Here is an 11837-nt window from a genome sequence, read left to right on the forward strand (position 1 = left end):
TGTTCTCCTATGGGGACACCCAAATAACCCTTTAAGGTTCTAGATAGCACGTTTTTTTGTCTACAAGTGTATCACTGGAGCATTGAGAACTGTAATACACTTCTCAGAGTCATGGGTGAACATGGTTGAACAAGGAAATGGTTAATACATCTAGCTGGTTTTTCTATCGGCGGGACAGAATAGGAGAGTCCGGTTAGATCAGGGGTGGCGGTTTGTTAACAACAGCTGGTGCACCATCTCTAATATTAAGGAAGTGTCGAGGTTCTGCTCGCCTGAGGTAGAATACCTCATGATAAGCTGTAGACCACACGATTTACCAAGAGAGTTTTCATCCATATATTTCCTAGCTGTCTATTTACCACCACAAACCGATGCTGTCACTAAGACGGCACTCAACTGAGCCGAATAAGGACATAAGCAAACAAGAAAATGCTTATCCAGAAGCGACGCTTATAGTGGTCTTGATTTTAAATCTGTTATATCTCATTTCTACCAGCATGTCACCTGTGCAACTAAATGTGGAAAAAAAACTCTAGGTCACCTTTACTTCACACACAGAAATGTGTACAAAGCTCTCCCTCTCCCTCCATTTGGTAAATCTGACCATAACTCTATCCTCCTGATTTCGGCTTACAAGCAAAAAGTAAAACAGGAAGAACTAGTGACTCGCTCAATACAGAAGTGGTCTTAAGAAGCCGATGCTAAATTACAGGACTGTTTCGCTAGCACAGACTGTAATATGTTCTGGGATTCCTCCGATGGCATTGAGGAGTATACCACCTCAGTCATTGGCTTCATCAATAAGCGCATCGACGACGTACGTAGTATCCCAACCAGAAGGTACGTACATACCCCAACCAGAAGCCATGGATTACAGGCAACATCCTGTAATCCATGAGATTACTCTCTCCCTTACTATGTAAGCGTATTGAGCATCCTGAAAATTGCTATATCAATCAATCACTCAACATCAAAGTGATTTACAAACATACTATCATTCTCATGTCATTTTTTGTAGATGTTTTTAGCTCAGTGATCTTTATGGCATTTTAATAGAAGGATGCTTTGAAGAATTTCAAACACTGTCAGTTCCAGCTACCATTTGACACCTGGACTATCGGATGGAACCAAACGTCCCAGTTGGCCCAAAGGTTTCATTTATTACCATATGTATTATTTAGAATGATCGATATCATAGTTAAACAATCTATTTCAGATCGACTTCATTTTGCCGATGTCCTTTTTTGGACTTCCCCAAAAGAAGTCATCCAACATGGGGAGAGTTTCCAGGCTCCCCAACATGGGGAGAGTTTCCAGGCTCCCCAACATGGGGAGAGTTTCCAGGCTCCCCAACATGGGGAGAGTTTCCAGGCTCCCCAACATGGGGAGAGTTTCCAGGCTCCCCAACATAGGGAGAGTTTCCAGGCTCCCCAACATGGGGAGAGTTTCCAGGCTCCCCAACATGGGGAGAGTTTCCAGGCTCCCCAACATGGGGAGAGTTTCCAGGCTCCCCAACATGGGGAGATTTTCCAGACTCCCCAACATGGGGAGAGTTTCCAGGCTCCCCAACATGGGGAGAGTTTCCAGGCTCCCCAACATGGGGAGAGTTTCCAGGCTCCCCAACATGGGGAGAGTTTCCAGGCTCCCCAACATGGGGAGAGTTTCCAGGCTCCCAAACATGGGGAGAGTTTCCAGGCTCCCCAACATGGGGAGAGTTTCCAGGCTCCCCAGCATGGGGAGAGTTTCCATGCTCCCCAACATGGGGAGAGTTTCCATGCTCCCCAACATGGGGAGAGTTTCCAGGCTCCCCAACATGGGGAGAGTCTCCAGGCTCCCAAACATGGGGAGAGTTTCCAGGCTCCCCAACATGGGGAGAGTCTCCAGGCTCCCAAACATGGGGAGAGACAATTTCATTCAAATAGGTAAGAAGATTCCTGAAGAGGAGTTACCAAAATATAAGTCTCATAACTTTAAATAATTTTATGTTTTTCGCTCAACATTTTCAACCACTGCAGAAAAATACTCATGTCTTTGTCTGTACCGGTCTTAACAAAAGCTTATGTTGCTCCCTAGGGACGTTCTGGATTTCAAACTGGAAGTGCTCTTCGTTTGGATTGACAGGCAGACTCCAGAAAGGAAAAGGCTTAATGAATCAGGTTTTTGGGGGGATTGACAGGCAGGCATGAGACTCCAGAAAGGAAAAGGCTGAATGAATCAGGTTTTTGGGGGGGATTGACAGGCAGGCATGAGACTCCAAAAAGGAAAAGGCTGAATGAAACAGGTTTTTGGGGGGATTGACAGGAATCCAGAGAGCAGTGGTGGTGCATGGGTAAAAACAACAACACATTTGTTTGTTTCATCACAAAACCAGAGAGCAACATCCGTCCGGTGAAGTCCACAAAGCAATTACTGCATTTAAACAAAGAGTTATATCACCTGCAACACGGTCAAGCAAGTTCATGTTTTCAACAGTTTACTAAACAACTAGTGATTTAGAACCACTGAGATACAGCCAAGTCAACACAAAGACAGAAGCACTGCCTCCGCTATTCCTGAACCCATTCAGCTTAACCTCCTAGAGTCGATTTCCTCACCCCCTGCGGAAATCTAATTAACATAATAATACAAAAATCCCCCAGAAATATATGTCAGTTTAAGCTACAGATGTCTGTTTGTTTGCATTCGATGAGTCTCAATCCACTACATCTGCCTCTGTAGCACCTCCTCATCTAGGGTGCAAGGTGACAGAGCTGGAGCGGTGTTTGTCAGACCAGGAGACATCTCGAAAATCAGACTTCTCACTAAATTGTCTGTAGCGTCCCGAACGGCTTGGCCTACACACTAATATGTACATGTCAGTTGTTTTGTTCTAGGGCCTCAGGCCTCAGAAGACTGGTCCGAAGGACCCCCGGGTACCAGTTGAGAAAATGAATGGAAGTTTATATGGAGACTATTTAATGCCAAAAATATGGGGTTAAATACATGTCAAAACCATAACAAACATTTCCTGGTCTTTCTTCTATCTCTCAGATATGGGAAAGACACTTCAGAACAAACCTCCTTTTGATTTGTTATTCCATGTAGTGAATCTGTTAGAATATAGAGGGTGTCTCCTGAGGGGGAATTGTCATGCCCTCTTCACGACTGTCTTGGTGTGTTTGGACCATGTTAGTTTGTTGTTGATGTGGACACCAAGGAACTTGAACCTGCTCAACTGCAGCCCTGTCGATGAGAACGGGGGCGTGCTCGGCCCTCCTTTTTCCTGAAGTCCACGATAATTTCCTTTTGTCTTGATCACGTTGAGGGAAAGGTTGTTGTCCTGGCAACACACGGCCATGTCTCTGACCTCCTCCCTGTAGGCTGTCTCATCGTTGAGGGAGAGGTTGTTGTCCTGGCACCACACTGCCATGTCTCTGACCTCCTCCCTGTAGGCTGTCTCATCGTTGTCGGTGATCAGGCCTACCACCGTTGTGTCGTCTGCAAACTTAATGATGATGTTGGATTCGTGCTCCAGAGGATACAGCATTGGCATCAGTCTCCCTGTATAGCCGAGGAGCAGTCAGCCCACCTGAGACTCACGGACATGAATGAAACACTTCCACGAGCTGGAGGGGATCACCGCCAAGTCCAAACAACAGGTGGTGCAACAGGACAAAGAGGTGAGAGAGGGAGAGAAAGAAAGTGACACACACACACACAGCCTCAAAAGCCCAATCATTCAGTGCCAAACCTGTGTATTACTTATTACTTGAATGAATTGTTTTAGTTGTTTTGTTTCTCTCTTCTATGTGAATGAGGCAGAGGGTGTATATATTCTGTCTGTCCTGCAGTTTCTATTGGGCTAATTCAGGTATGTTTATCCCCGTAAACAGTTCACTTTCATAGCAGCCGCAAACAACACACCACCATCAACCCCAAGGTGGCTCTAAGACACATAGAGAGATCCTATGCCAGGTCAGTAAGAGAACTGTGCTCATGGCCTTATTTCTATTACAGCATATTGGGTGACTGATGACAACACTGTATGTGACCAGGAGAAGAAAAAAATCCAAGCCAAACCGCTACACACAGCCTACATCGTTGTCACCATATTAGTAACGTCCTAGTCAACATAGCTACTGGAACTAACGTGTTAGTAAACCCGCTACAATCATGCAGTTTGGGCTCCCGAGTGGTGCAAAGGTCTAAGGCACTGCATCTCAGTGCTACAGGCGTCACTACAGACACCCTGATTCGATCCCAGGCTGTATCACAACCGGTCGTGATTGGGAGTCCCATAAGGTGGTGCACAATTGGCCCAGCGTTGTCCGGGCTTGGCCGGGGTAGGAAGTCATTGTAAATAAGATTTTTTTTCTTAAATTACTTTCCTAGTTAAATAAAGGTTAACAGGAAGCAGTTTCATCAGCGGGCCCCGGTAACAATATGTAAGTAATATTAAAAGATTACCATGACTTGGAAGAGTTCCAGTGTTGTGTTGGATAGTCATAGCCAGCTAGCTAACATAGCATCCCTCTGTTATAGCCAGCTAGCTAACATAGCATCCCTCTGTTATAGCCAACTAGCTAACATAGCATCCCTATGTTATAGCCAACTAGCAAACATAGCATCCCTCTGTTACAGCCAACTAGCTAACATAGCATCCCTCTGTTATAGCCAGCTAGCTAACATAGCATCCCTCTGTTATAGCCAACTAGCTAACATAGCATCCCTCTGTTATAGCCAACTAGCTAACATAGCATCCCTCTGTTATAGCCAGCTAGCTAACATAGCATCCCTCTGTTATAGCCAACTAGCTAACATAGCATCCCTCTGTCATAGCCAGCTAGCTAACATAGCATCCCTCTGTTATAGCCAGCTAGCTAACATAGCATCCCTCTGTTATAGCCAACTAGCTAACATAGCATCCCTCTGTCATAGCCAGCTAGCTAACATAGCATCCCTCTGTTTGAGCAGGGTGTTTCAGTAGGCTAAACTAGCTAGCTGTATTGGCTAGCTAAGTAAGTGAAACTAAAAGTGGGAAAAAATGACAATCTCTCTATATTTTTCTCTTGCGTCTCTTTCATTTTGGAAGAAATGTATTTGTTCAAACCGGTTCAAGTATTGTCTTTCGCTCTCTTTGAGTCATCTACTCACCACATTTTATACACTGTAGTGCTAGCTAGCTGTAGTCTATGTTTTCAGTACTAGATTCATTCTCTGATCCTTTAATTTGGGGGACAACATGTCAGTTCATGCTGTGTTGAGGCACAGATCTGGGGAAGGACCCCAAGAATACAGTGACCTTCATCAGTCTTAAATGGAAGAAGTTTGGAACCACCAAGACTCTTCCTAGAGCTGGGTGCCCGGCAAAACTGAGCAATCAGGGGAGAAGGGCCTTGGTCAGGCAGATGATCAAAAACCCGATGGTCACTCTGACAGAGCTCCAGAGTTCCTCTGTGGAGACGGGAGAACCTTCTAGAAGGACAACCATCTCTGCAGCACTCCATCAATCAGGCTTTCATGGTAGAGTGGCCAGACGGAAGCCACTCCTCAGTAAAAGGTACATAACAGCCTGCTTGGAGTTTGCCAAAAGGCACCTAAAAGACTCAGACGAAAAAGATTCTCTGGTCTGATGAATCTCTTTGGCCTGAATGCCAAGCGTCACGTCTGGAGGAAACCAGCAGCAGAGATTGGGAGACTAGTCAGGATCGAGGAAAAGATGAACGGCGCAAAGTACAGAGAGATCCTTGATCAATAATGCTCCAGAGCACTCAGGACCTCAGACTGGGGGCGAAGGTTCACCTTCCAACAGGACAAGCACATTATCAGACCTATTATTTGACTATGCTGGTCATTTATGAACATTTGAACATCTTGGCCATGTTCTGTTATAATCTCCACCCGGCACAGCCAGAAGAGGACTGGCCACCCCTCATAGCCTGGTTCCTCTCTAGGTTTCTTCCTAGGTTTTGGCCTTTCTAGGGAGTTTTTCCTAGCCAACGTGCTTCAACACCTGCATTGCTTGCTGTTTGGGGTTTTAGGCTGGGTTTCTGTACAGCACTTTGAGATATCAGCTGATGAACGAAGGGCTATATAAATACATTTGATTTGATTTTGATTTGAAGACAACGCAGGAGTAGCTTCAGCACAAGTCTCTGAATGTCCTTCAGTGTCCCAGCCAGAGCCTGGACTTAAACCCTATCGAACATCTCTGGAGATCTGAAAATACCTGTGCAGCGATGCTCCTTATCCAACCTGACAGAACGCGAGAGGATCTGCAGAGAAGAATGGAAGAAACTCCCCAAATACAAGCTTTTAGAGTCATACCCATTGTGCTGACCCAGCACAGAGGAGATGCAGATTTTGCTCCAGCTTGTCACTCAATCATTTGAACTTTTTGCTATTTTTATAAAAGGACATAAAACTAAAACTGAAGATTCAACTGAAGGGGCTAATCCCATTTTTTCCCCCTCTGGTGGAGCTGGGCCCACCTGGACCTCTCCACCTACAAGGACAGACAGACAGACAGACAGACAGACAGACAGACAGATAGACAGACAGACAGAAAGACATCCCAGGTCTACATTAGAGTATTTTAGTTGTATTTGTACATGTTTATAAGGATTTGGACAGTTAAATAGCTAGCCTAGTTAAAAATTAAAAAAACTGCATCAATGATTGTTGTAGGAGTGGCGCCACCTGTATGAGGACAGCGGTACTGCATTACAGTGTTGCGTTGTGCTCTGTTTTATCTGAATAACACCCCCCCCCCCCCCCCCCCCCCAGACACCTATCCAAATACTGTTCACTACAACCGAGTAGAAAGACTGGGTGTAGGGGTGAAGGATTTCCCCCACTAATGGTTAATTTTTAGGTTTGGGAGAGGGATAGCTGATCCTAGATCTGTACTGTAGGGGAAACTTCACCCTGCAGCACAAAGACTAGGCCTGCACATGACAGGACACAAAACAAGATGGTGGAAACCTCACCCAGACGTTGGATGTTCAACGGTATCCTCATCATGTCAGATACTTCACCTGGGGGTGTATTTATAAGGAAACAAATGCAAACAAACAGGGGGAAAACGGTGCAAAATGGGGAAAGACCTACCTGAATTTGTCCATTAGAAACTCATTTTCATTGCAAAACATTTTGCTACTTGTTTTGTCAGGTTCTATACTTGATGTTCTGGTCTCTGTATGAGACCTTGTTATGTGGCCTCTCTCTCTGAGACCTTGTTATCTGTTCTCTCTCTCTGAGACCTTGTTATCTGTTCTCTCTCTCTGAGACCTAGTTATCTGTTCTCTCTCTTTCTGCGAACTAGTTATCTGTTCTCTCTCTATGAGAACTAGTTATCTGTTCTCTCTCTCTGAGAACTAGTTATCTGTTCTCTCTCTGAGAACTAGTTATCTGTTCTCTCTCTCTGAGAACTAGTTATCTGTTCTCTCTCTCTGAGAACTAGTTATCTGTTCTCTCTCTCTGAGACCTAGTTATCTGTTCTCTCTCTCTGAGACCTAGTTATCTGTTCTCTCTCTAAGAACTAGTTATCTGTTCTCTCTCTCTGAGAACTAGTTATCTGTTCTCTCTCTGAGACCTAGTTCTGTGTTCTCTCTCTCTGAGACCTAGTTATCTGTTCTCTCTCTCTCTGCGAACTAGTTATCTGTTCTCTCTCTCTCTGCGAACTAGTTATCTGTTCTCTCTCTCTGAGAACTAGTTATCTGTTCTCTTTCTCTGAGAACTAGTTCTGTGTTCTCTCTCTCTGAGAACTAGTTATCTGTTCTCTCTCTGAGAACTAGTTATCTGTTCTCTCTCTCTGAGAACTAGTTATGTGTTCTCTCTCTGAGAACTAGTTCTGTGTTCTCTCTCTCTGAGAACTAGTTATCTGTTCTCGTTCTCTGATACCTAGTTATCTGTTATCTCTCTCTGAGAACTAGTTCTGTGTTCTCTCTCTCTGAGAACTAGTTATCTGTTCTCTCTCTCTGAGAACTAGTTATCTGTTCTCTCTCTCTGCGAACTAGTTATCTGTTCTCTCTCTCTGAGAACTAGTTATGTGGGAACACCAGCTGTAGGTAGACCTATACATTTCACATGGGCTACATCCCAAATGACATCCTACATAGAGCACGACAGGCCCTGGTCAAAAGTAGTGCACTATAAAGGGAATAGGGTGCCAGAGTCCTATTGACCCTGGTCAAAAGTAGTGCACTATAAAGGGAACAGGTTGCCATTTGGGAAACATTTGGTTGAAGTCAGAAGTTTACATACACTTAGGTTGGAGTCATTAAAACTCGTTTTTCAACCACTCCACAAATGTCTTGTTAATTAACAAACTATAGTTTTGGCAAGTCGGTTAGGACATCTACTTTATGCATGACACAAGTAATTTTTTCAACAATTGTTTACAGACGGATTATTTCACTTATATCCAGTGGGTCAGAAGTTTATATACACTAAGTTGACTGTGCCTTTAAACAGCTTGGAAAATTCCAGAAAATTATGTCATGGCTTTAGAAGCTTTTGATAGGCTAATTGACGTCATTTGAGTCAATTGGAGGTGTAGCTGTGGATGTATTTCAAGGCCTATCCTTCAAACTCAGTGCCTCTTTGCGTGACATCATGGGAAAATCAAAAGAAATCAGCCAAGACCTCAGAAAATAGATTGTAGACCTCCACAAGTCTGGTTCATCCTTGGGAACAATTTCCAAATGCCTGAAGGTACCATGTTCATCTGTACAAACAATAGTATGCAAGTATGAACACCTTGGGACCACACAGCAGTCATACCGATCAGGAAGGAGACGCTTTCTGTCTCCTAGAGATTAATGTACTTTGGTGCGAAAAGTGCAAATCAATCCCAGAACAACAGCAAAGGACCTTGTGAAGATGCTGGAGGAAACAGGTATATAAGTATCTATATCCACAGTAAAACGAGTCCTATATCGACATAACCTGAAAGGCCACTCAGCAAGGAAGAAGACACTGCTCCAAAACTGCCATAAAAAAGCCAGACTACGGTTTGCAACTGCACATGGGGACAAAGATTGTACTTTTGGGAGAAGTGTCCTCTGGTCTGATGAAACAAAAATATAACTGTTTGGCCATAATGACCATCATTATGTTTGGAAGAAAAAGGGGGAGGCTTGCAAGCCGAAGAACCCCATCCCAACTGTGAGTGCTTTGCTGCAGGAGGGACTGGTGCGCTTCACAAAATAGATGGCATCATGAGGTAGAGAACTTATGTGGATATATTGAAGCAACATCTCAAGACATCAGTCAGGAAGTTAAACTTGTTCGCAAATGGGTCTTCCAATTGGACAATGACCCCAAGCATACTTCCAAAGTTGTGGAAAAAATGGCTTAAGGACAACAAAGTCAAGGTATTGGAGTGGCCATCACAAAGCCCTGACCTCAATCCTACAGACGATTTGTGGGCAGAACTGAAAAAACATGTGCGAGCAAGGAGGCCTACAAACCTGACTCAGTTACACCAGCTCTGTCAGGAGGAATGGGCCAAAATTCACCCAACTTATTGTGGGAAGCTTGTGGAAGGCTAACTGAAATGTTTCACCCAAGTTAAACAATTTAAAGGCAATGCTACCCAATACTAATTGAGTGTATGTAAACTTCTGACCCACTGGGAATGTGCTGAAAGAAATAAAAGCTGAAATAAATCATTCTCTCTAATATTTTTCTGACATTTCACATTCTTAAAATAAAGTGGTGATCCTAACTGACCTAAGACAGGGAATCTTTACTCTGATTAAATGTCAGGAATTGTGAAAAAGTGAGTAAATGTATTTGGCGAAGGTGTATGTAAACTTCCGAAGACTTCGACTGTACACAGGGATTCATGGTTGTGGACAAAGCAACATGAGGAGCTACATGTGTATGTTTCCCATTTTCCCACAAACTGTCGAAGAGCGTTTTCAAGTGTTGTCTGACATCATGTTACTGACGGTGTTAATGTGTTTTATGGTATTTTATTGCCGAAGTCAACATTACATATTTTTCTTCTTAACCAAGTATTGGAATGGAGTTTAGGAATTATGTGACAAATTAAAACCTGCCAATGAGACATTTGAATGGGTATCCTATTCGTTTTAATAGTTGGGTGTGATGGCCTACTTCCAGATATTGGTTCATCCATATTTGTTTTAGAATAGGCCTCTTTTTCAAGATCTAAAAACAGTTTGTTCCTCGTCAGTTTTGCTGGCTTTTCTGATAGCTACGTTGAGGAAAAAATGTAAGGACTATGACTGCGATATGGGGTTGTCTCGCCTAGCTATCTTACGACGAATGCACAAACTGTAAATGGCTCTGGATAACAGCGTCTGCTAAATGACTCAAATGTCAAATCGATTATCATACCAGATACTAATAATCAAATAAATGGTATAGGTCCGATTCCATTCATGAGCGTGACCCCTCCCCCAATATATATATACTATTCAACAGAGACCGCATTTTCTGACGTTCTCACCGACCCTCAAAGGGATTGCGTAGAAGGGAAAGGGTAGCAATGTTTGTTCATGGGGTAGGCTAATTAGTCTTATCAGGGCATTAGTCTTATTGAGTCTAAAAATGTTCGTGATCCTCTGCCATCATTCTTCACTAAGGTAACAACATTTATAATATTCAGAGACATTAAGTCCCATGATGCACTGGTCATACTGCACATAACTCGGTCACCATTCAAAGTTGGACTCGATACAAATTGGCCGATACTTTAATTATTATTATTATTTTTTTAATTATCTTGCCGATCGCCGTCCCTTCCCGCTCGTTCTGCACATGCCCAGTTCAACACATTAGTCCCCTGAAAAAAAAAAAGGAAACGAGAACAGGAAGACGATCGAACGTGATTTCGGCCGCGATGGAAGAAGCTTTACTGTGTGAGTATTTTCAACCAATTTCTGTCCATTTTAGAGGGTTTGTTTACATTTGTTGCAACGTTGCAAATTAGTAACAAAGATTGGCGCTACATCGCTGACCAAAAAAAAATCACAAATGGAGTTTTTTTCAAAACAGAATCATTATAACATGAGAATTAGAAGAAATAATTCTGAGTAGCGCATAACATTCTCCTGCAACGAGCAGTTTTTCAGTAGTAGCGCCGAGGGGAAAACACACGGAGCCGTGGACGGAGAACGGAGAGAGGGGGAGTGAGCAGCAGAGGAGGGTCCTCCTACACAACGAGGAAGGGTATATTCATTACGTTGATTCTGCTGCAAAACGTTTTGTCTGTGGAACAGAAACGTTACTTCAAACCCTGTTGAGTTCCGTTTTGTTCTCAAAAAAGAAGTTGTAGTTCAGTCGTGTCTCTTAAAAAAAAAAAAAAAAACGTATGGAAGAGGTTGAAGAAACCCAGCACCGGGGTCCTCACTTCAGAGACAGCACTTGGCAGACTATTCAGATTGGGATGGCAACGCGTGGCAACCATACCATTTCAAAGTCAACTACAACTTCCGTTTAAGTACCCAACAGTTTTTACGTTACGTCGAAAAATCGGGTTTCACAAACGTAAACGTTATGCAACAGAATCTGTGTAATGAATACATCCCCTGTTGTTGGGAGTCACATGGATCCGACGACCAGGCTGAATCATGGCGGATGGAACATGAAAGTGTTTTTTGTGTGTGTGTGTGTGTGTTTTTGTTTGTTGCTACAGTGCTTCGATGCACGCCTACCCATGTTAATGACTAGCAACAACCAAGCCATGTTTCCAGTTGTTGTTTTTAGAGTTTGGTAGATAACAGCTTTGTGGGTCACTAGCAATGTATCAAAAGTGTTGGTAATGTTCATCAAAACAACACTACAGTCAGATGAAGTTGTAGTGATTTCATTGCTGCAGTTCGAAA

The 11837-nt window shown here is 43.4% G+C and overlaps 1 protein-coding gene across 2 annotated transcripts in view; it reads left to right on the forward strand.

Moving 5' to 3' along the window:
- Positions 1-10800: 10800 nt before the first annotated feature.
- The window catches only part of LOC139416967 (uncharacterized), a 47837-nt gene continuing 46800 nt past the window's right edge, over positions 10801-11837 (forward strand). For both annotated transcript variants that reach the window (XM_071166190.1, XM_071166191.1), the window contains exon 1: positions 10801-10871. The gene's annotated coding sequence lies outside the window, so the exon portion shown is untranslated. The remainder of the gene's footprint in view (positions 10872-11837) is intronic.

Source organism: Oncorhynchus clarkii, chromosome 9, assembly GCF_045791955.1.
Source record: "Oncorhynchus clarkii lewisi isolate Uvic-CL-2024 chromosome 9, UVic_Ocla_1.0, whole genome shotgun sequence".
Lineage (NCBI taxonomy): Eukaryota > Metazoa > Chordata > Actinopteri > Salmoniformes > Salmonidae > Oncorhynchus > Oncorhynchus clarkii.